This window comes from Hordeum vulgare, chromosome 4H (genome assembly GCF_904849725.1).
Source record: "Hordeum vulgare subsp. vulgare chromosome 4H, MorexV3_pseudomolecules_assembly, whole genome shotgun sequence".
NCBI classification, from domain to species: domain Eukaryota; kingdom Viridiplantae; phylum Streptophyta; class Magnoliopsida; order Poales; family Poaceae; genus Hordeum; species Hordeum vulgare.
Genome location: NC_058521.1, coordinates 87,935,802 through 87,961,993, shown reverse-complemented (window position 1 = coordinate 87,961,993; position 26,192 = coordinate 87,935,802).

Sequence of the window (26,192 nt, the reverse complement as noted above, 5' to 3'; positions counted from 1 at the left end):
GATTACCGGAAGGTTTTTGGAATTACCGGGAATGTACCCTTATTAGGCTGGTGGGCAGGCCCAAAGAAGCCCCTGTGAAGGAATAAAAGAAATCAAAGAGAAAAGGAAAAAAAGGGGAAGTGGGAAGGAAGGGAAGGACTCCACCTTCCAATCCTAGTTGGACTAGGATTGGAAGGAGGACTCCTCCTCCCCCCTTCGGCCGAACCCCTTGGGGATCCTTGAGCCCCAAGGGAAGTCCCCTCCCACCTATATATAAGGAGGTTTTAGGGCTGATTTGAGACAACTTTTCCACGGCAGCCCGACCACATACCTCCACAGTTTTTCCTCTAGATCGTGTTTCTGCGGAGCTCGGGCGGACCCCTGTTGAGATTATATCACCACCAACCTCTGGAGCGCCGTCACGGTGCCGGAGAACTCATATAACTCTCCGTCTCTCTTGATGGATCAAGAAGGCCGAGATCATCGTCGAGTTGTACGTGTGCTGAACGCGGAGGTGTCGTCCGTTCGCCACTAGATCGGAGCGGGTCGTGGGACGGATCGCGGGACAGTTCGTGGGACGGTTCGCGGGGCGGATCGAGGGACGTGAGGACATTCCACTACATCAACCGCGTTTATTAACGCTTTTGTTGTGTGATCTACAAGGGTACGTAGATCGGGAAAGCCCTCTCGTAGATGGACATCACCATGATAGGTTTTCGTACGCGTAGGAAAAATTTTGTTTCCCATGCGACGTTCCCCAACAGTGGCATCATGAGCTAGGCTCATGCGTAGATGTCTTCTCGAGTAGAACACAAAAGTTTTTGTAGGTGGTGATGTGCGATTTGCTGCCCTCCTTAGTCTTTTCTTGATTCTGCGGTATTGTTGGATCGAAGCGGCTCGGACCGACATTACTCATACGCTTACGAGAGACTAGTTTCATCGCCACGAGTAACTTCGTTGCTCAAAGATGACTAGCGAGTGTCGGTTTCTCCAACTTTAGTTGAATCGGATTTGACCAAGGAGGTCCTTGGATGAGGTTAAACAGCAATTCATACATCTCCGTTGTGGTGTTTGCGTAAGTAAGATGCGATCCTACTAGATACCCATGGCAACCACGTACAACATGCAACAACAATTAGAGGATGTCTAACTTGTTTTTGCAGGGTATGCTTGTGATGTGATATGGCCAACAATGTGATGTGACATATTGGATGTATGAGATGATCATGTTGTAATAGTTAATATCGACTTGCATGTCGATGGTACGGCAACCGGCAGGAGCCATAGGGTTGTCTTTAAACTAACGTTTGTGCTTGCAGATGTGTTTACTATATTGCTAGGACGTAGCTTTAGTAGTAATAGCATGAGTAGCACGACAACCCCGATGGCGACATGTTGATGGAGATCATGATGATGGAGATCATGGTGTGACGCCAGTGACAAGAAGATCGTGTCGGTGCTTTGGTGATGGAGATCAAGAAGCACATGATGATGGCCATATCATGTCACTTATGAATTGGATGTGATGTTAATCCTTTATGCACCTTATTATGCTTAGAACGACGGTAGCATTATGAGGTGATCTCTCACTAAAATTTCAAGCTCAAATTGTGTTCTCCCCGACTGTGCACCGTTGCGACAGTTCGTCGTTTCGAGACACCACGTGATGATCGGGTGTGATAGACTCAACGTTCACATACAACGGGTGCAAAACAGTTGCACGCGCGGAACACTTGGGTTAAACTTGACGAGCCTAGCATGTGCAGACATGGCCTCGGAACACATGAGACCGAAAGGTCGAGCATGAATCGTATAGTTGATATGATTAGCATAGAGATGCTTACCACTGAAACTATTCTCGACTCACGTGATGATCGGACTTGAGATAGTGGATTTGGATCATGTACCACTCAAATGACTAGAGTGATGTACTTTTTGAGTGGGAGTTCGTAAGTAATATGATTAATTGAACTAATTGTCATGAACATAGTCTAATGGTCTTTGCAAATTACGATGCAGCTTGCACTATATCTCTACTATTTTTATATGTTCCTAGAGAAAATTTAGTTGAAAGTTGATAGTAGAAAATTTGCGGACTTAGTCCTCATTGCTGCGCAGAAGGCTTATGTCCTTAATGCACCACTCGATGTGCTGCACCTCGAGCGTCGTTTGTGGATGTTGTGAACATCCGACATACACGTTTTCTGATGACTACGCGATAGTTCAGTGCAAAATACTTAATGGCTTAGAATCAAGGCACCGAAGATGTTTTGAAACGTCGCAGAACATAAGAGATGTTCTAAAGAGATGAAATGGTGATTTCATGCTTGTGCTCTTGTTGAGAGGTATGAGACGTCCGACAAGATTCTTTGCCCACGAAGTGAAGGAGAAAAGATCAATTGTTGAGCGTGTGCTCAAATTGTTTGAGTACGACAATCGCTTGAATCAAGTGGGAGTTAATCTTCCACATGAGATAGTGATGGTTCTCCAAAGTCACTGCCACCAAGTTGTGATAGCTTCGTGATGAATTATAACATATCAAGGATAGATACAATGATCCTTGAGCGATTCGCGATGTTTGGTACTGCGAAAGTAGAAATCAAGAAGGAGCATCAATAGTTGATGGTTACTAAAACCACTAAGTTTCGAGGAAGGCAAGGGCCAGAAGGGATACTTTGTGAAACGGCAAAACAGTTGCTGCACTAATGAAGAGACACAAGATTAAACCCAAGCCCGAGACTAAGTGCTTTTGTGATGAGGGGAACGGTCACTGAGGCGGAGCAACTCTAGATACTTGGTAGATAAGAAGGTTGGCAAAGTCGAAAGAAGTATATTTGATATACATGATGATTGATGTGTACTTTACTAGCACTCCTAGTAGCACGAGGGTATTGGATACCGGTTCGGTTGCTAAGTGATTAGTAACACGAAATAAAAGCTACGGTATAAACGGAGACTAGCTAAAGGCGAGGTGAAGATAAGTGTTGGAAGTGTTTCCAAGGTTGATGTGATCAAACGTCGCAAGCTCCCACTATCATCGGGATTTGTGGAAAAACCTAAATAATTGTTATTTGGTGTCTGCGTTGAACATGAACTTGATTGGATCGTGTTTATTGTAATACGATTATTCATTTAAAGAGAATAATAGTTATTCTATTTGCTTGAATAATTACCCTCAATGGTTTATTGAATCTCGATCGTAGTGTTACACATATTCATAATATTAGTGCCAAAAGATACAAAGTAATAATGAGAGTACCACTTAGTTGTGGCACTTCCACTTGAGTCATGTTAGTGTGAAATGCATGAAGAAGCTCCATGCTGATGGATCTTTGTACTCACTCATTTTTGAAACGTTTGACACATGCAAACCATACCTGTTGGTGTAAATGCTTGAAGTAACTCCATGAGAGATGGATCGTTTGGACTCGCTTGATTTTGAATCACTTGAGACATGCAAAACATGCCACATGAAACAAGAGAGTAACTTGTTGGGAGTAATGCATTTTTGATGTGTGCAGTCCAATGAGTGCTAAGGCACGCAGTGAATATCGTTATGTTCTTACTTCACTGACGATTTGAGTAGATACATGAGTATTTACTTGATGAATCACACGTCTGAAATATTGAAAAGTTCAATTTTAGAGTGAAGATCGTTGTGACAAGAGGATAAAATGTCTACGATATGATCATAGAGATGAATATCTGAGTTACGAGTTTTGGTACGCAGTTAAGAGAATGTGGAAATTGTTTCGCAGTTCATGTCACCTGGAACACCATAGTGTGATGATGTGTCTGAACGTCATAGCCATGCCCTATTTGATATGGTGCATACTATGATGTCTCTTATCGAATTACCACTATCGTTTAGGGGTTATGCATTAGAGACAACCGCATTCACTTTAAATAGGGCACCGCGTATTTCTGTTGAGATGACACAGTATAGACTGAGGTTTAGAGAAATCTAAGATGTCGTTTCTTGAAAGTTTGGGGCTGCGATGCTTATGTGAAAAAGGTTTTAGTCTGATAAGCTCGAACCCAAAGCGGATGAAAGCATCTTCATAGGATATCCAAAACAGTTGGATACATCTCCTATCTCAGATCCGGAAGCAAAATGTTTGTTTCTAGAAACGGATCCTTTCTCGAGGAAAGGTTTCTCTCGAAAGAGTTGAGTGGGAGAGTGGTGGCACTTGATGAGGTTATTGAACCGCCACTTCAATCAGTGTGTAGCAGGGTGCAGGAAGTTGTTCCTGTGGCGCCTACACCAATTGAAGTGGAAGCTGATGATAGTGATCATTAGAGCTTCGGATCAAGTTACTACAAACCTCGTAGGTCGATAAAGGTTGCGTACTGCTAAAGAGTGGTATGGTAACCCTGTCTTGGAGGTCTTGTTGTTGAGCAACAATGAACCTACGAGTTATGGAGAAGCAATGGTGGGCCCGGATTCCGACAAATGGCTGGAGGCCATGAAATCTGAGAGAGAATCCATGTGTGAGAACAAAGTGTAGACTTTGGAGGAACTGCTTAATGATACTAAGACTATTAAGTAAAGATGGATCTTTAAAAGGAAGACAGAAGATGATGGTGATAAATCACTATTAAGAAAAGCTCGACTTGTCGCAAAGATGTTTCCGACAAGATCAAATAGTTGACTATGATGAGACTTTCTCACTCATAGCGATGCTAAAAATCTGTTAGAATTATGTTAGTAGTTGTTGCATTATTTATGAAATATTGCACATAGGATGTCAAAACATTGTTTCCTCGACGGTTTTCTTGAGGGAAGATTGTATGCGATACAACCAGAAGGTTTTGTGGATCCTAAAGATACTAACAAGTATGCAAGCTCCAGCGATCCTTAAATGGATTGGTGCAAGCATCTCGGAGTTGGAATATACACTTTGATGAGATCATCAAAGATTTTGGGTTTGTATAAGGTTTATGAGAAACTTGTATTTCCAAAGAAGTGAGTGGGAGCGCTATAGAATTTCTGATAAGTATATGTGGTTGACATATTGTGGATCAGAAGTAATGTAGAATTTCTGTAAAACATAAAAGGTTGTTTGAAAGGAGTTTTTCAAAGAAATACTTGGATTGAGATACTTGAACGTTGAGCATCAAGATCTATGGAGATAGATCGAAACACTTAATAGAAGTTTCAACAAGATGCATGCCTTGACAAGTTTTTGAAGGAGTTCAAAATAGATCAGCAAAGTAGGAGTTCTTGACTGTGTTGTAAGGTGTGAATTTGAGTAGGACTCAAAACCCGAGCACGGCAGAATAAATAGAATAGACGAAGGTCGTCTTCTATGCCTTAGCCGTAGACTCTAAAAGTATGCCATGTTGAGTACCGCACCTCATGCGTGCCTTGCCTCAAGTCTGTTAAGAAGTACAGATAGTGATCCAGGATTGAATCACTAAACAGCGGTCAAAGTTATCCTTAGTATCTAATGGACTAAGTAATTTTTCTCGATTATGGAGGTGGTTAAAAGAGTCCGTCGTAAAGGGTTACGTCGATGCAAGTTTTGACACTAATCTGAATAACTATGAGTAGTGAAACGGATTCGTATAATAGAGTAGATATTTGGAGTATTTCCGAATAGCACGTACTAGCAGCATCTATAAGATGACATAAAGATTTGTAAAGAACATACGGATCTGAAAGTTTTCAGAACCGCTGACTAAAACCTCTCTCACGAGCCAGACGTGATCAGACCCCAGAACTATATGGGTGTTGGATTCGTTAGAATCACATGGTGATGTGAACTAGATTATTGACTCTAGTGCAAGTGGGAGACTGTTGGAAATAAGCCCTAGAGGCAATAATAAGTTAGTTATTATTATATTTCTTTGTTAATGATAATCGTTTATTATCCAAGTTATAATTGTATTGATTGGAAACACAATACTTGTGTGGATACATAGAGAAAACATTGTCCCTAGTAAGCCTCTAGTTGACTAGCTCGTTGATCAAAGATGGTCAAGGTTTTCTGACCATAGGCAAGTGTTGTCACTTGATAACGGGATCACATCATTAGGAGAATCATGTGATGGACTAGACCCAAACTAATGAACGTAGCATGTTGATCGTGTCATTTTGTTGCTACTATTTTCTGCGTGTCAAGTATTTATTCCTATGGCCATGAGATCATATAACTCACTGACACCGGAGGAATGCTTTGTGTGTATCAAACGTCACAACATAACTAGGTGGCTATAAAGATGCTCTACAGGTATCTCCGAAGGTGTCCGTTGAGTTAGTATGGATCAAGACTGGGATTTGTCACTCTGTGTGACGGAGAGGTATCTCGGGGCCCACTCGGTAATACAACATCACACACAAGCCTTGCAAGCAATGTAACTTAGTGTAAGTTGCGGGATCTTGTATTATGGAACGAGTAAAGAGACTTGCCGGTAAACGAGATTGAAATAGGTATGCGGATACTGACGATCGAATCTCGGGCAAGTAACATACCAAAGGACAAAGTGAATGACATACGGGATTATATTAATCCTTGGCACTGAGGTTCAAACGATAAGATCTTCGTAGAATATGTAGGATATAATATGGGCATCCAGGTCCCGCTATTGGATATTGACCGAGGAGTCCCTCGGGTCATGTCTACATAATTCACGAACCCGCAGGGTCTGCACACTTAAGGTTCGACGTTGTTTTATGCGTATTTGAGTTATATGGTTGGTTACCGAATGTTGTTTGGAGTCCCGGATGAGATCACGGACGTCACGAGGGTTTCCGTAATGGTCCGGAGACAAAGAGTGATATATAGGATGACCTCATTTGATTACCGGAAGGTTTTTGGAATTACCGGGAATGTATCGGGAATGACGAATGGGTTCCGGATGTTCACGAGGGGGGCAGCCCACCCTGGGGAAACCCATAGGCCTTAGGGGTGCCGCACCAGCCCTTAGTGGGCTGGTGGGCTGGCCCAAAGAGGCCCCTGCGCAGGAATAAAAGAAATCAAAGAGAAAAGGATAAAAAAGGGGAAGTGGGAAGGAAGGGAAGGACTCCACCTTCCAATCCTCGTTGGACTAGGATTGGAAGGAGGACTCCTCCTCCCCCCTTCGGCCGAACCCCTTGGGGCTCCTTGAGCCCCAAGGCAAGGCCCCTCCCCTCCCACCTATATATACGGAGGTTTTAGGGCTGATTTGAGACAACTTTTCCACGGCAGCCCGACCACATACCTCCACGGTTTTTCCTCTAGATCGCGTTTCTGCGGAGCTCGGGCGGAGCCATGCTGAGATTAGATCACCACCAACCTCCAGAGCACTGTCACACTGCTGGAGAACTCATCTACCTCTCTGTCTCTCTTGCTGGATAAACAGGGCCGAGATCATTGTCGAGCCGAGATCTTGCTGGATCAAGGGTACGTAGATCGGAAATCCCCTCTCGTAGATGGACATCACCATGATAGGTTTTCGTGCGCATAGGAAACTTTTTGTCTCCCATGCGACGTTCCCCAACATGGGTTTGGGTCCAACCTTGGGTTACTTCACTGGAGAGGCAACTGGCTTGCCATTCTTAAAGTTTCTCTTCTTTCCCTTGCCCTTCTTGAAACTAGTGGTCTTACCATCAACACTTGATGCTCCGTCTTGATTTCTACCTTCATGGCGTAAAACATCACGAATAGCTCAGGGATCATCTTCTCCATCCCTTGCATGCTATAGTTCATCACGAAGCTCTAGTAGCTTGGTGGAAGTGACTTGGAGAACAATGTCAATCACTAAATTATCTGTAAGATTAACTCCCACTTGATTCAAGAGATTGTAGCACCCAGACATTCTGAGCACATGCTCACCGATTGTGCTATTGTCCTCCATCTTGCACGCAAAGAACTTGTCGGAGGTCTCATACCTCTCACAAAGTCATGAGCCTAAAATTCCAATTTCAGCTCTTGGAACATCTCGTATGCTCCATGACGTTCAAAACATCTCTGGAGCCTCAATTCTAAGATAATGCATGACACGCTCAACTATCAAGTAGTCATCAGAATGTGCCTATCATATGTTGACAACATCCAGAGAGAATGCTTGAGGGGGTGGCGCACCGAGCGGTGCATCAAGGACATAAGCCTTTTGTGCAGCAATGAGAACAATCCTCACATGACAGACCCAATCTGCATAATTGCTACCATCATCTTTCAACTTAATTTTCTCTAGGAACGTATTAAAATACACGGGAGCTACAACACGAGCAATTGATCTACAACATAAATTGCAAAGACATTTTGACTATGTTCATGATAATTAGTTCAGTTAGTCAAATTATTGATGAACTCCCACTCAAATCAACGCCCCTCAGTTTTTTAAGTGTGGCATGATCCAAACCCACCAACCCAAGTACGATCATCATGTGAGGTGAGGTCGTTTCAATGGTTAGCATCTCCATGTTGATCACATCTACTATATGACTCATGTTCGACCTTTCGGTCTCTTGTGTTCTGAGGCCATGTCTGTACATGCTAGGCTCGTCAAGTTTAACCCAAGTATTTTGCATGTGCAAAACTGGCTTACACCCGTTGTATGTGAATGAGGAGTCTATCACACCCAATCATCACGAGGTGCTTCAAAACTATGAACTTTTGCAATGGTGCATACTTGGGGAGAACATAATTTTATCTTGAAATTTAGTGAGGGGTCATCTTATAATGCTACCGATGTCCTAAGAAAAATAAGATGCAAAAAAACATAAACATCACTTGCAAATTAAATAAGTGACATGATATGGCCATCATCATCTTGTGCTTCGGATCTCCATCTTCAAAGCACCGGCACGATCTCCATCTTCACCAGCATGACACCATAAAATCCATCATCACGATCTGCATGATCGTGTCATCATGTGGTTGCCGTGCCAACTATTTCTTCTACAACTATTGCTAACTCATAGCGATAAAGTAAAGCAAATGGCATGAAATAAATTAAAGCCAACTCTATGGCTCCTGCCGGTTGTCGTACTCATCGACATGCAAGTCGTGATAACTGTTACAAAACATGATCAGCTCATACATCATGTATATCATATCATGTGTTGGACATATCACATCACATCATGCCCTACAAAAACAAGGAGGACCATGCAATTTCCCGCCTTCAGCGTCTACACACAAAAGAGCACACACTTGCACCCAACGCGGGCAAGAGGGTTGTCAATCCCCTTGAACTTGTTACTTGCAAGTAATAAGTAGTCTTGTTCGGTAGTTTGATAAATATAAATGGAAAACAAATAGAAAGTAAATAAGAACAGTAATTTATTTTATATTTTATATTTTATATTTGTGAATAGACCCGGGGCATAGTTTTCGCTAGAGGCTTATGTCTCGTAGAAAGCATATAGCGGCTAAACAAATTATTGTTGGGAAATTGATAGAAAAGCGCATAGTTATGCAATATTTATTCATAACAATGATCATTACATATATGCATCATGTCTGTAAGAAAGTAGGCCGACTCCTACGTGCATCTACTAATATTACTCCACCCATCGACCGCTATCCAACATGCATCTAGAGTATTAAGTAAAACCGAGTAATGCTTGGAGAACAATGACATGATGTAGACAAAGCAAATCCAATTAATATGAATCAACCCCATGATTTTATCCTTAGTGGCAGCAATACAAATATGTGTCTTTCCCCTACTTTGTTACTAGGATATAGAGCACCGCAAGATTGAACCCACTACAACACACCTCTCCAACTGAAGATAAATCCATCTAGTTGGCCAAACCAAATCAATAGATCAGAGAGAATTACGAAGCTATCATAATAATGCATATATATGAAAGACCATCATGGAACTTAATATAATCTCCTGAGTAATCTGAACATAAACCTACAATTCATCGGATCCCAACAAACGCATCACACAAGAGTGATTACATAAGATAGATCACCGCGGGAATCACGATCATAATGGCAATGAAGAACATAAAGAGAGATATAGCCATCTAGGTACTAACTACACACCCGTAGGTCTATGGTGAACTACTCACACATCACCATGGGAGCATCAAGGATGATATAGAGGCCCTTCTTCATCAATCTCCCTCCATCAGGGCACGGGAACATGGCTCCACATGGGCACACGACGGAGCAGAAGCTTGTGGCAGCATAAAAAGTGTTTCAGGAGGATCACTAGAGTTTTTGGAGCATATGTGAATTTATAGGACACGGGGGAGCCAGAGGCCAAGGGAGGTTGCCCCAAGCCACCAGGACACGGCCCCCCTAGGTGTGCCCTATTGGCTTGGCGCCACTTCATGCGCCCTCTGTACTTCCTCCAAATCTTCCAGGTCTTTATTTTGTCAACAAAAAATTGTCAAAAGGTTTCGGGGTATTTGGACTTCGTTTGGTACAGTATTCCTGAAAAAACAAAACATGCAAAAAATAGAAACTCGTACTTGACAGTGGGTTAATAGGTTAGTGCTCAAAAATAATATAAATCAGCAAGTAAATGCCTTAAAAGCATCCTAGAATGATAATATGATACCATGGAACAATCAAAAAGTATAGATATATTGGAGACGTATCAGTTGTCTATTACATATGAGCAATGTAAGCATGGATGAATATCGACCTTATTTCCACTCCTATATATTCCCATCTGCAGAGAAAAATCAGAGAGAAGAGTTCATCGCGTTTTACGATACGGAGCCATCGCCACCTCCTGTTCTTCCTTAGGACAGCAGATCTGGAGTTTGATTTGGGCTCCCGGGAGGGGAAATCGACGCCGTCGTCATCACCAATTTCATGATGCTCTCCATCGTTCGTGAGTAATTTCATCATAGGCTTTTTAGACAGTGATGGGTTGGATGAGATCTATCATGTAATCAAGTTAGTTTTGTTAGGGTTTGATCCCTAGTATCCATTCTGTTCTGAGATTCATGTTGCTATGACTTTGCTATGCTTAATGCTTGTCACTAGGGACTGAGTGCCATGATCTAAACCTATTATGTTTTCATGAATATATATATGAGTTCTTGATCCTATCTTGCAAGTTATATACACCTATTACAAGTTATGGTCCGCATCCCCCAGGGTGACAATAACTGGGACTCTTTCCGGTGATTACCATAATTTGAGTAGTTCATGTATTCACTAATTGTTAATGCTTTGGTCCGGTTCTCTATTAAAAGGAGACCTTAATATCCCTTAGTTTACATTAAGACCCTGCTTCCACTAGAGGGTAGGACAAAATATGGCACGCAAGTTCTTTTCCCTAAGCACGTATGCCTATATACGAAATACATGCCTACATTAGCATTTATGAATTGGAGCTAGTTTTGTATCACCCTATGTTATGCATGTTGCATGATGAATGCCATCCGGTATAATTATCCATCACTGGTCCATTGCCTACGAGCTTTCCACATATTGATCTTTGCTAAGTTAATTTTCCGTTGCTACTGTTACGATCACTACAAAACTGCTACTGTCACGTTTGCCACCGTTACCGTTACTTCCATACTACTTCGCTACTAAATACTTTGCTGCAGATATTAAGTCTTTCAGGTCTGATTGAATTGACAACTCAACTGCTAATACTCAAGAATATTTTTTGGCTCCCCTTGTGTCGAATCAATAAATTTGGGTTCAATAATCTACCCTCGAAAACTGTTGCGATCCCCAATACTTGTGGGTTATCAAGACCTTTTTGTGGCGCCGTTGCCGGGGACATAGCTTTATTCTCTGAGTCACTTGGAATTTTTATTTGTTGATCACTATGAAGAATCTGAAAGACGCTAAAACCAAGATCTACCCCTCAAATGCAAAGGCAGGTAAGGAACTGCCATATAGCTCTGCACTTGATTCACCGTCTGTTATGAGTAAATTTGCGACACCACCACCTGCTACTGAATCTGATATGTCACAAGTAATTGATGATGCTACTTCTACTATGCATGTTTCTTATTATGATATTTTGTTTGATACTGCTATGCCACTTGGTGAATTTCTTAATGAACAAATTGCTAGAGTGAATGTTGAAACTGATAATATTGTTGAATCTGATGAAACTAAACATTATAATTCACCTGCTAGACCTAGCTCTCCTAGATATGAATTGCCTAATATACCTAAGAGTTATGTTATCGAAAGAGAAGTAGCTAGGGACTTTCTTGCGTGTAAGGATAGAAATGATCTTAAGAAATTGTTATGCAAGTGGAAGGAAATATCTTTGAATGCTAGAATGCAATATGATCGCAAGTTTGCTAATTCACCTATATGTGTTACTGATAAGGATTATGAATTCTCTGTCGATCCCGAGTTAATTACTTTGGTAGAATCTAATCCTTTTCATGGTTATGAATCTGAAACTATTGTGGCACACCTTACTAAATTAAATGATATAGCCACCCTATTTACTCATGAGGAAAAGATTCGTTATTACTATATTCTTAAGCTGTTTCCATTCTCATTAAAGGGTGGTGCTAAGATATGGCTTAATTCTCTTGCTCCTTTTGTGTGCATAGTCCCCAGGATATGATTTACTACTTCTCTGGAAAATATTTTCCTGACCATAAGAAACAAGCTGCCTTGCAGGAAATATTTAACTTTGTGAAAATTGAAGAAGAGAGTCTCCCACAAACTTGGGGGAGGCTTCTCCAGTTACTTAATGCTTTGCCTGATCACCCTCCCAAGAAAAATGAAATACTTGATATCTTTTATAATGGACTAACCGATGCTTCTAGGGACCACCTAGATAGTTGTGTTGGTTGTGTTTTCAAGGAACAAACTGTTGAACAAGTTGAACTACTATTGTATAACATATTGAGCAACGATAATGATTGGACTATTCCCGAACCACCTCCAAAACCAACTCCGAAGAAAAGAGGTATTCTATTCCTCAGTCCTGAAGATATGAAAGAGGCAAAGAAATCTATGAAACAATAAGGTATTAAAGTTGAAGATGTTAAGAATCTACCACCTATTGAAGAAATACATGGTCTTGATAAGCCTACACAGGTAATAGAGGTAAATTCTCTTCATAGATTTGATGAAGGTGATATTCCTTATAATACTCCCTCTGCTCCTCTATATAAGGTGTATTTGTTTTTTAATAAAATTCCAGAATGTAAGGTGCATTTATTCTAATTCCCCATAATTCCCTTGTTATCCCTCCTAAAAAAGGAAAATATCTATTTTCTGATTGTATGTATCTCTCCTTATAGCAAAAAAAGGAAACTATCTCTTTATTGATTGCATGTATCTCATACTTTTCTGAACTAATTGATTTACTTTCCACTAAGGAACAAATTTGCCAAGGATAATTTAGTCTTAACATGTCTATAATTATGTGCCTTGGTCACCGTGCAAAAAATAATACACCTTACATAAAGGAACCGAGGGAGTAAGTCTGCTAGCCAATGCTTAGATGAATTTGATAACTTTGTTGTTAAACAAGAATATTTCAATGCTTATGTTAGTAGACAATTGAAACGTAATGCTTACATGCTTGATCGCTTAGGTGATTATATGAGTAGAACTGTTAATGACCTTAGGCTTATTAGTAAACATGCTTCCATGGTAACTACTCAAGTAGAACAGGTACTTAAGGCACAAAATGATCTGCTCAATGAGATGACTTGTAAGAACAATGATCATTCTGTTAGAGTCGTGACTAGAGGTGGTAGAATGACTCAGGAACCTTTGTATCCTCAGGGTCATCCTAAAAGAGTTGAGCAAGATTCTCAGAGAGTTAATATTGACGTATCTGGTCCTTCTAATAAAAATAAAAAGAATGATGATAGGACTTTGCATGTTGCTAGTGAACCTGTTATAGAGTCACATGGAAACCCAAATGACACCTCTATTTCTCATGCTGAGACACAATTTGGTAATGAACATGAACCTGGTGATAATAATAATGATTATGTTCATGTCGATACTCACCCTAGTAATGACAATGATGTGGAGGTTGAACCTGATGTTGATCTTCATAACACACAACCTAAGAATAAGAGATATGATAAAAGAGATTTTGTCGCTAGGAAGCATGGTAGAGAAAGGGAACCATGGTTTCAAAAACCCATGACCTTTCCTCTTAAACCATCGAAAAAGAAGGATGATGAGGATTTTGAGCGCTTTCCTGAAATGATGAGACATGTCTTTTTACGTATGTGCTTAACTGATATTCTGAAAATGTCTCCTTATGTTAAGTACATGAAAGATATTGTTACAAATAAAGGAAAGATACCTGAAGCTGGGATTTCGACCATGCTTGCTAATTATACTTTTAGGGGTGTAATACCAAAGAAACTGGGAGACCCCGGAGTACCAACTATACCATGCTCTATTAAAGGAAATTATGTTAAAACTGCTTTATGTGACCTTGGAGCTGGTGTTAGTGTTATCTCGTTCTCTTTATATCGTAGACTTGATTCGAATAAGTTGACACCTACTGAAATCTCTCTGCAAATGGTTGATAAATCAACTGCTTTACCTATCGGTATTTGTGAGGATGTGCTTGTTGTGGTTGCAAACGTTACTATCTTAACGAACCTTGTTATTCTTGATATTCCCAAAGACAACAGTTTGTCAATCATCCTTTGTAGACCCTTTCTGAATACTGCAGGGGCTGTTATTGATTGCAACAAAGGCAATTTCACTTTTCATGTTAATGGTAATGAGCATACGGTACACTTTTCGAAGAAACAATCTCAATTTCATGGCATCAACTCCATTGAAAAAATTCCAACATTTACTATTGGAGACTTTGAATTCCCTCTTCCTACAGTCAAGAAGAAATATGATATACTTATTGTTGGGGGCATGCATATACCCATTGAGGTAACCTAGTGTTATTTGAAAGTTCTCCAATTCCATGTCATTCAAAAAAGTTTGTCAATAAGACTTGATCAACCTTATTGATGGATTATTTTTTACGGGCATGAGTTGGATGAATTTAGAAAGCACAACCTTATGTACCCGACCTTTATTTTCTGTTATTTAGTTTCAATTTAGTAAAAAATTTATTATTTCTATGTTTTCCATTTTATTCGTGCAATAGAAAAATGACCTGAAAATAAAAGTTCTCAGAACGCCCTAAAAATTTAGTATGATTTTTTCTAGAATATTTAAGAATTTCTCGCACTAAGAATACATCAGGGGACTGCACTAGTGGGCCACAAGCCTGCAGGGCGCGACCACCCCCTGGGCGCGCCCCTGGCTTGTGGGTCCCACGTGGGGCCCCTTCACTTATTCCAGTACACATCCACTCCTTCTTCCTCCAGAAAAAATCCCACCACTACTCAAACCCGTGTTTTAGCTCATATTGCTGCCTTTTTCGATCTCCTTGATCAAAGCTTCATTTGCAATACTATTTTAGGGGATTGTTCATCGGTATGTGACTCCTCCAATGGTCTAATTAGTTTTTGTTCTAGTACTTTATATTTTGCAAAATCTTGCTGCTATGGTGACCTTGTTCTTGAGCTTGAATGTCAAATTTGTAGGGTCCCAAATAGTTCTGATGCATGATATAGCTTCTAGGCACTTGTGGGAGTAGTTTCCATAAGCTTTGATTGAGTTTTGTTCATTTTTATGTGGAGTCACTAAGAATTTCAGATTTATTTTTCAGAAAAAGAAAAATGTTAAAAAAATATACCAAGGTGGTTCCTCGAGCAAGAATACCCCGAGACTCGCGATACGCGAGCCTCACCTTGAACACCCAAGGGAAGCTCAAGTGCGGCCTTGTAAATGTCCATCGGAATCATTCATGGTCCAGGCTGGATTCAAGGAAGAATTTTACGTGTATATACAAAATGCTGGCCTTGAAGATTTTGTTTCAGACCAAAGCAAGCAATATTATCAACTCACTGGTTCCTTTGTGCGGAAGTTTGAACTTTCATTGAGGCGTAATACACATTCCTTTCTATTTAATCTTTATGATGAATCCTATACTTTGGACCTAGAAGATTTTAACCATGCATGCAAAATTCCACAATGGGGTAGCTTTAGTGATCCTCACAAAGCTGAATATAATGATTTTCTTGCTATCATCACTAGGGGAGAAACTAGAAATATTACACAGACTAACTTGGGGAGAATTCACTTTCCTGCCATACATTATGTTGCTATCTTCATATGTTGATGTATTAACGATAAGCATGAGCATAGCCACCTTTGTGTACCTGACCTTAGTATTCTTAAGAGTGCGGTCATGGGTGATAGACGATATAACTTAGGAGCTATTATTGCTATGAGGCTACACAAAAATGCTAAGGACGGAGATTTCATTGGTGGAATTTATGCCACCCGTGTAGCCAATTATCTTAGGATACCTATAAAGGAGAATGATATTGACCTACCACCTGCTTTTCTTGATTATGAGGCTATGGTGCACTACCAGTTCCTCAAGAGAAATGAACAACATCTCTTATATCGACTAATACTTTATAGACATCATGTTGTCCATATTACCCTTCCTGCTCATGCCTTCTTTAACTTTCATGAAAAACAAATGTACTTCATAACGAGAGAGGAGGCAGACGAGTACGAGAGAGAGGCGAAAACCGCTTGCCTCCATGCTGAAGCCGTTCAGGCGGCAACTGTCGCAGCCCTGTACAACCCCAACTATGACTTTGGATATTATCCGGGCCATCCATGGCCTTAGACCAACTTAGGCCAAAAGACTAAGCTTGGGGGACTACGTATTTCTCACCGACATTACATTCATGTTCATACACTCATTCCAATTGTCGGTGTTCATACTTTTTCATTGTACTATCCATCTTAGTTTATTTCTTCTTTTTGTTTTCTTCTTGTTTGTTTTGTTAACCTTGAGAAAATACAAAAAATAGTTTTAGCTTTATCTTCTAATTGTTTAGTTGTAGTGTTAAAAGAAAACCCCAAAAGATTTTGTGTTCTTCTTTTGCTTGTTGCAGGCTTTCCCGTGTAAACAGGTTTTCTTTTTTCTTTGGATCGTAAGGAGAAGACCACGATGACATGTTGAGTGGCTCTCATATTCATTATCGTTTACCTATCAGAGAGTCCTGCTACCTTGTCTTCTCCTTTGAGTTATTGCTTGCAGATTCCAGCTTAGTCCAATGCACGCGCACTCTTATTATTATTATTCACACCGTTCGGTCGTGCAAGTGAAAGGCAATAATGACGATATATGATGAAGTGACGGAGATGGAGAAAAGCTGGTATGAACTCGACCTATTTTGCTTTTCTAAATATGATTAGATCATCGTTCTGAATTCAGCTCGTTATGCATTGAACATGTTTGCAATGATAATTAGAGATTATAGTTACTTATGCCATGCTTAATTAGCTAGGAGTGAATAATGGTTTGTCTTGAGTGCCAACATGCATATTAAAATGGTTGTGATGTAGTATGATAGAATGGTATCCTCCTCCGAATGATTCGGGTTGCTTGACTTGGCACATCTTCATGCATGTAGTTGAAACAAAACCAACATAGCCTCTACGATGTTTATGTTCATGGTGATTTATATCCTACTCATGCTTGCACTCAATGTTGGTTAATCTCAAAGCATGTTTATGACTTTTGTCGCTCTCTAGTTGGTCGCCTCCCAGTCTTTTGCTAGCCTCCACTTGTACTAAGCGGGAATACTGCTTGTGCATCCATTTCCATAAACCCAAAGTTGTTCCGTATGAGTCCACCATACCTACGTATATGCAGTATTTACCTGCCGTCCCAAGTAAATTTGCATGTGCCATACTCTAAACCTTCAAATAAATATTCTATTTTGTATGCCCGAATCGCTCATGTAGTGACTAGGGGTTGTTAGTGTCTTCCATGCTAGGTAGGTTATTCTCAAGATATGTGTTGATTCACTATCATTCACGAAAAAGTGGCTGGTAATCGGGATGCCCAATTCCATGTTCAAAAGTCAAATCAAATTTAATGAAACAAAACTCCCCCAGGATTGTTGCTTGTATGGACTGTACCTGTGGATTCGGCCCGCCGTGGAATGTGATTGATTGGTGGAGGGGGAGTAAAAACTTTACTATTCTGTTTGGGAACCGCCTATAGTGTATCTAGCATGGAAGATATTGAGATATCTTAGTTGTTATGTTGATAACGAAAGCATACCACCTAAAATTTTGATTCATCCCTATTTTGAAAGCCCGAGCTCTGGCACCTATGCAAATCAATGCTTCCCTCTGCGAAGGGCCTATCTATTTTACTTTACTGTTGAGTCATCCTCTTCTTATAAAAAGGCACCAGTTAGAGAGCACCCATGTCATTTTTATGCTTTGCTATTAATTGATGTTGAGTATGAGTATGACTGGATCTCTTTTACCATGAATTACAATGTCTAGTCAGTCCTTTTCTTTAGAGGTGCTCTGCAATTATGTTTTGTGGTCTCACAAAGGGCTAGCGAGATACCAGTTTATCATAATGTATTACGATTTTTTTGATTAAATTGTTGTCATCCGAGACTTATTATTATTGCTCGCTAGTCGATTATGCCATTGATATAAGTAAACATGAGACCTAAATATTATTGTGAATGTGGTTAGTCTATAATCTGAGCTGACAATCTGAACATAAGTTAGACATGTTTACAACAACAAGATCAAACAGAGTTCGTAGAAGTTTTTCTTTATCACTTTCAGTTTATCAACTGAATGGACAAGCAAAGGTTTAAGCTTGGGGGAGTTGATACGTCTCCAAAGTATCTACTTTTCCAAACTCTTTTGCCCTTGTTTTGGACTCTAACATGCATGATTTGAATGGAACTAACCCGGACTAGCGTTGTTTTCAACAGAATTGCCTTGGTGTTATTTTTGTGCAGAAATAGAAGTTGCCGGATTGACCTAAAAATTTACGAAGATCTTTTTGGATTTAATAAAAAATACTCGTGAAAGAATCTACTGGACAGGGGCCACCCGCAGGTCACAAGCATGCAGGGCACCCCCCCCCCCTAGGCCGCACCGCCTTGCTTGTGGGGTCCCTGAGGCTCCACCGACCTTGTTTCCACTCCTATATATTCCCATCTGCGGAGAAAAAATATCAGAGAGAAGAGTTCATCGCGTTTTACGATACGGAGCCGCCGCCACCTCATGTTCTTCCTTGGGAGGGAAGATCTGGAGTTTGATTTGGGCTCCGGAGAGCGGAAATCGACGTCGTCGTCATCACCAACCATCCTTCATCACCAATTTCATGATGCTCTCCATCGTTCGTGAGTAATTCCATCATAGGATTGCTGGACAGTGATGGGTTGGATGAGATCTATCATGTAATCGAGTTAGTTTTGTTAGGGTTTGATCCCTAGTATCCATTTTGTTGTGAGATTCATGTTGCTATGACTTTGCTATGCTTAATGCTTGTCACTAGGGACCGAGTGCCATGATTTCAGATCTGAATCTATTATGTTTTCATGAATATATATGAGTTCTTGATCCTATCTTGCAAGTTATACACACCTATTACGAGTTATGATCCGCATCCCTCGGGGTGACAATAACTAGGATTCTTTCCGGTGATTACCGTATTTTGAGGAGTTCATGTATTCACTAAGTGCTAATGCTTTGGTCCGGTTCTGTATTAAAAGGAGGCCTTAATATCCCTTAATTTCCATTAGGACCCCGCTTCCATGGGAGGGTAGGACAAAAGATTTCATGCAAGTTCTTTTCCATAATCATGTATGACTATATATGGAATACATGCCTACATTACATTGATGAATTGGAGCTAGTTTTGTATCACCCTATGTTATGATTGTTGCATGATGAATGCCATCCAACATAGTTACCCATCACTGATCCATTGCCTACGAGATTTCCACATATTGATCTTTGCTAAGTTACTTTTCCGTTGCTACTGTTACAACCACTATAAAAATGCTACTGTCATGTTTGCCACTGTTACCGTTACTTCCATACTACTTTGCTACTAAATACTTTGTTGCAGATATTAAGTCTTTCGGGTGTGGTTGAATCGACAACTCAGCTGCTAATACTCGAGAATATACTTTGGCTCCCCTTGTGTCAAATCGATAAATTTGGGTTGAATACTCTACCCTCGAAAATTGTTGTGATCTCCTATAATTGTGGGTTATCAATACTCGAGAATTCATCATTTTGAGGAGACACGTAGGACGTAGGAGGAGTGGCGAGCATGTTCCTACGGGCCTATGAGGTATGGATAGTTTAGGGAATACATGATTTTGGGTTGGGCATAGGAGTTGCAAGTCGACCCCACAGGTCACATGCGTTATTTTCATTTATTAACTATTTGTGGGTATCCATTGGGATATCCATGGGCGCATTTTCATACCCATGCCCTAGCCATATATTTTGCATGTATGGATACCCATTACCCGTGGGTACAAACACTAGTAGAAAACAGGCCTTTGGTTCGACGCATTAGTCCCGCCTGGTTTATGAACCAGGACTAATGCTTCCACTAGTCCCGGTTCATGGGGCTAGGGTTTAATCCTTGTTTGTTAGGAAACTCTAGTCCCAGTTTGTGTTAAAAAAACAGGACTAAAGAGGTGGTGGCAGGGTTGCGTCAGGCTTGGGCCCCTGCGAGGCCCATTAGTCCCGGTTGGTACTACAAACTAGGACTAGAGATAGATCTCTGTTTTCTCCTTTCTCTCCTCTGTTTCTTCCCTTGCTCGAGTTCATCCTCAATTTCTTCCCATATTTGTCAAGATTTGAGGGACCCCATCCATCCAAGTGTTCACAAAGGTTAGCAACTTTGTCCTTTCATCTCTTATTGCTAGATTAGCTCATGCAATGCTCTAGAATTATAGTGATTTGTGGGTTTTAGTTTGGGAGTAATTATGTAGGAGTTTATTTGATTTATATGCAATTTGAGCTCAAATTAACTCCTTAGTTTGCATATGTGTAGGTATGGTTTACTTAGTGCCTTCCCATTCCCGTCCTAACCACCGTCGATCGCCAACACCGTCTCGTCGCCGGCACCACCTTGGTGATCCTCTTGTTCTTATCCTTTTTATTCCAAAAAATCTTATTTGTATGATTTAGATAGTTTTCTTGCCTGTATGATTGTTTCTTATAAGTGTGTATGAACTTTATGTGTGAACTTGTGTTAATTTTGTCTTTTCGATCTTGTGTAATGAAGATGAACCAGCAATGGATGTACGATGACCGACGCTCTCCCCAGTTCATTGATGGCTTGCGGAGTTTTCTGCGTGCGGATGAGGCAAACCAGTGGGATGATTTTATATCTTGTCCATGTGTTGTGTGTAAGAATGATAAAACTTACTCTATGTCAAGAGTCATTCACGTGCACCTGTTATGTCCGGTTTCATGTCCGGCTATAACTGTTGGACCAAGCACAGAGAAAGAGGGGTTCTAATGGAAGATAATGAAGAAGAGGATTATCCTTTGTACCAAATGCCATTAGTTGATCATATACTTCATATGGTCAAGTTTTAAAAGTATGTTTTGGAAATGGTCCTCGCGGATATCTGTTTCGAATATAGCTGACGGACACGCACCCATGTGGAAGAAGAAATATATATTTTGGGACCTACCTTACTGGAAAGTCCTAAAGGTCCGCTCTGCAATAGACGTGATGAACGTGACGAAGAATCTTTGCATGAACCTGCTAGGATTCTTGGGCGTGTATGGGAAGATAAAAGATACATCGGAGGCACTGGAGGACCAACAACGTAAGCACGAAAAAGATAGCATGCATCCAAAGCAGTATGAAGGTCCTACCACCTACGCTCTTACCAAAGAAGAGAAAGAAATCTTTTTTGAATTTCTGCTCAGTATGAAGGTCTCGTCTGACCCTGAAATTGAAAAGCGCTACAAATGAACTCTAAAAAGGCTGAAACTTGGCATGGTATCATCATTTCACCCAAATAGCATGGGCTAAAAAGTTGGGAGGGTTAAGGCAAAAACTAGATGCACTTCGTGTACAAAATGGGCAATCTCTTTTGATGTATCACGGTTTCGGACGAATACTCATCTCTTACGAAGGCATTTCATTTTTCTAAACTTATTTCAACTCCAGACTTTTTGTGCGCTCAATATGCATCATTCAAACCCACGTCATCAATTTTCAACCCTTTCTCACCTCATTTTCTATTTTTCATGGATTTATGGTTTTTTTAGCTAAATGACCCTCAAATTGAAAAGCGCTACAAATTAACTCTAAAAGGCTGAAACTTGGCATGGTATCATCATTTCACCCACATAGCATGTGCTAACAAGTTGGAAGGGTTACGGCAAAAAATGGATGCACTTCGTGTACAAAATGGACAATCACTTTCGAAGTATCACGGTTTCACAGGAATACTCATGTCTTACAAAAGCATTTCCTTTTTTAAACTTATTTCAACTCCAGACTTTTTGTGCGTTCAATATGCATCATTCAGAGCCACGTCATCAATTTTCAACCCTTTCTCACCTCTTTTTCTATTTTTCATGGATTTAATGGTTTTTTAGTTAAATGACCCTGAAATTGAAAAGGCTACAAATGAACTCTAAAAAAGGCAAAAACTTGGCATGGTATCATTATTTCACCCACATAGCATGTGCTAAAAAGTTGGGACGATTACAGCAAAAATGGATGCACTTCGTGTACAAAATGGACAATCTCTTTCAAAGTATCACAGTTTCGGACGAATACTCATCTCTTACCTAGGCATTTCATTTTTTTTAACTTATTTCAACTCTAGACATTTTGTGCGCTCAATATGCATAATTCAAAGCCACATCATCAATTTTCAACCCTTTCTCACCTGATTTGATATTTTTCATGGATTTAATGGTTTTTCTAGCTAAATGACCCTGAAATTGAAAAGCGCCACAAATGAACTCTGAAAAGGCTGAAACTTGGCATTGTATCATCATTTCACCCACATAGCATGTGCTAAAAAGTTCGGAGGGTTACGGCAAAAACTGGATGCGCTTTGTGTACAAAATGGACAATCACTTTCGAAGTATCACGGTTTCGGACGAATACTCATCTCTTACAAAGGCATTTCAATTTTTTAATAACATAAAAATTACCAAATTTAATATAATAAATAACACACACTAATACTAAGCATCAGAAAAAAGAATGACCAGAAAAGCTATTTTTAATATAAATTTATTCACAAACTAGTGATTCACAAAACTTTCAAACTATAAAAAATTGAAAACTACTAGCACTAGCAGATTTTTTGTAGTTTTTTTACCTAAAACAAAAAGATTCATTCAAAAACTATAAATATTCTAGTAGTTATTCCAAATTTAAAAACAGAAACTGTCGTGTTTAGAAAACAAAAGCAATAAAAAAGAGAAAATAGACCTTTAGTCCTGACTGGAGCCACCCACCGGGACTAAAGGTTCCTTCCCGCGCGGAATTTTGGGCAGCCGAAAATAGACCTTTAGTCCCGGTTGGTGGCTACAACCGGGACTAAAGGTGCGTGCTAGTGGGCCAAGCGCCCTACCTTTAGCCCCGGTTGCAACCACCAACCAGGACTAAAGACCATTTAGTCCAGGTTCGGGGCAGGAAGCGGGACTAAAGGGCTCTACATATAACTATGAGCCTCTTTTTTGGCACCAATCCCTCCTATTCGATCCATCGACGCCGACCATGCCCTGCCCCGACACCGTCAGGCTGCCGGAGCTCACCGCCACCCCCGAAGCCGTCCTCGTCGTCGCCGCCACGACATCGGTCGCCCGCGCCTCCTCCACGAGCCCCTACTGCGCCCTGGCCCTCCTCGGTCCCACGGTGAGCTTCGTCGGCCTCTCCTTCCCTCCTCGATCTAAGTGACCCAGCCCCTTGTCGTGCTCGAGCGCGGCGACGCCATGGCCATCGTCCTGCCCGAGCGCTGCAGCGCCATGGCCACCGACCTGCCCGAGCGCGGCGGCGCCATGGCCGTCGGCCTGCCCAATTTCATGGTTTCCTAGGAAAAAAACATGAATTACATGGGTGTTCCTTGGCAACAATTGATGGCAGAGAGTAAGGGGATGTTGCATGAACAGAAACACAACACTTCGTTGATCCTTATGCTTACTATGATGGATTTGAGGAACTTGTTTGATGTGATGGCTAGCAAGCAGTTTGTCTCAGTTTGGCACTTTTCTACTGTGATATGAACCTTGCTTCTTAACTAAATTATGTGTGCGCCTATACACTTGTTGTATGGTATGAAATTCATTACTTATTAATTGTATGTCAGCCAAGGCATGAAAATAGAGTTTCGGGAGGGTAATTTAATTATAGCATGCTCCCTGGCTAGCCTAGGAGACATGCCTCAAATGGGTCGTGTTCATCAATTTGCTTGTTGGTGAGGTTTTAACGTATTTTGCATGGTTATCAACACGTTGAGTATAGTCAAACAAGCATGGTAAAAAAATTAGGAATAGAAGAAACATAGGATTTTGAGTTTGTTTGATTACATCTCATGAAAAACAAAGGATTTTTTCCAAGAGGTTAGAGTGGATGCTAGATTCTATATGGAATATAGTACATATGGTTATATATTTTCTATGGAATGTGAATATATATATATAAGGTAGCCATGCAATGTACTTGGTTATATATTTTTTATGGAATGTGAATATCATAGATGTTCAATTCTGTTTATAGATGTTTTGAAATTCTGTTTATATATGTTCAGTTCTATAGATATAGTGTCATGGTTGTTGTTTACGCATTTACAAACATGTTCCACGGATTATAAGTTAAATTACCACATTAAAACAGGAAATGTCTGACGATGATTATTGGGAATGTGAATATTGCAGCGACTATTGGGGTGTGCGACACGCCTCACCTGCGAGACCAAAGGTTCTTCACCATCAAGCTTGACCAGACCTTCGAAGTTTCTGTGGTATGTAATGATGACAAGTGTTTTTTCGTAATTAAGCATGACTTTTGTTTCTTTGCTTCAACGGGTAATTTCTGTTTTATACAATTCGACTAGTTCCTCCCTTGCCATGCAAGAAAGTATGTGTTGGAGAGGCTCGGTTTCGAAGATCACGAGAGTATGGAGACGAGGAGAGCTAACCTAAGGACTATACATGGTCACACATTTCTGATCAAAGTAATGAATGCACTTTATAACACGGAAATAGGGTGCTCAAATTGGGAAGATCTTTGCAAGGCATATGGATTTTAGGAGGGTATGGAAATAACCTTCGATCTTCATCCTGAAGATAATATGCCATGTAACATCGACATTTGGGTGGATGTCGATATGCTTACTGTTTTACCTTCACGTGAGTTTGTCAACCATATTTGTCAAGTAATTTGCATTTTATATTTAGAAATAGTTGGTGTTCATCCATATACTAAATTTTTTAAATTCTAATTTACAGCTTATTTCGGTGATTCGAGTGAATTACGGAAAATAATTGACACGACACACTACACTTATGGATCACATCTAACTTGGAAGGAGAAGGATGTTCTTATCCACTTTCTTGTTGCTGTCCTAGATGGTAGGGCGGACTTCCCGTATAATTTGGGAATTGGCCCAAATTATACATTTTACATGCCACTAGTGCATAGGTTGAGGACGGATAACATTCGCGGAATATCTTGGTAAGAGTTTGCTAATTAAGTACACTCTACTATTGCATAAATGGTGTTGATTACATTTCTAACTAGGCTGTTATTATGTTCCTCAATAGCAACTGTCAAATGATGTAGTGCCTCTGTTAATGCATGACAAAGGTCATATAACAATTAAAAGCCCGCTGAGGGCTGAGTTCCATGCTCCATACTCGATTGGCCGCAAATAAAAAAGGCTCCAAATTGAAGCATGGAGAGAAATAAAGAAGGATCTCAAGCCACAAGTTGGAGACCATTGAATCTATGTGCTTCATCACGGAGACATAGGTATTATTCTGTTTTATGACATTATACGTAGGAACGAGGACTAGGTCTTATGAGAGAGAAGTTTTCTAGTTTATATTAACTTGGCATGATCGATTAGGATGATGATTATTATGATGTTTTTTCTGTTTTATGAGATTTTAACTTGGTATATGATTAAGATGATGATGAGTTGTTAGATGAGTATGTAAGATGATGGTGAATTATATGACATAATATTTGATTAAAGTGGATGGATGCCCATGATCGATATATGAAACCCCTAAATCCCTCCTTTAAGAAAAAATAAAAACCCAGCGTAAGGCTGCCTTTTAGTCCCAATTGGTGTCACCAACCGAAACAAAGGTCCCCGCTCCTGGCGCGCCTTGCCAGCCACGTGGATGGGCATTAGTCCCGGTTCCTGGCAAACCGAGATT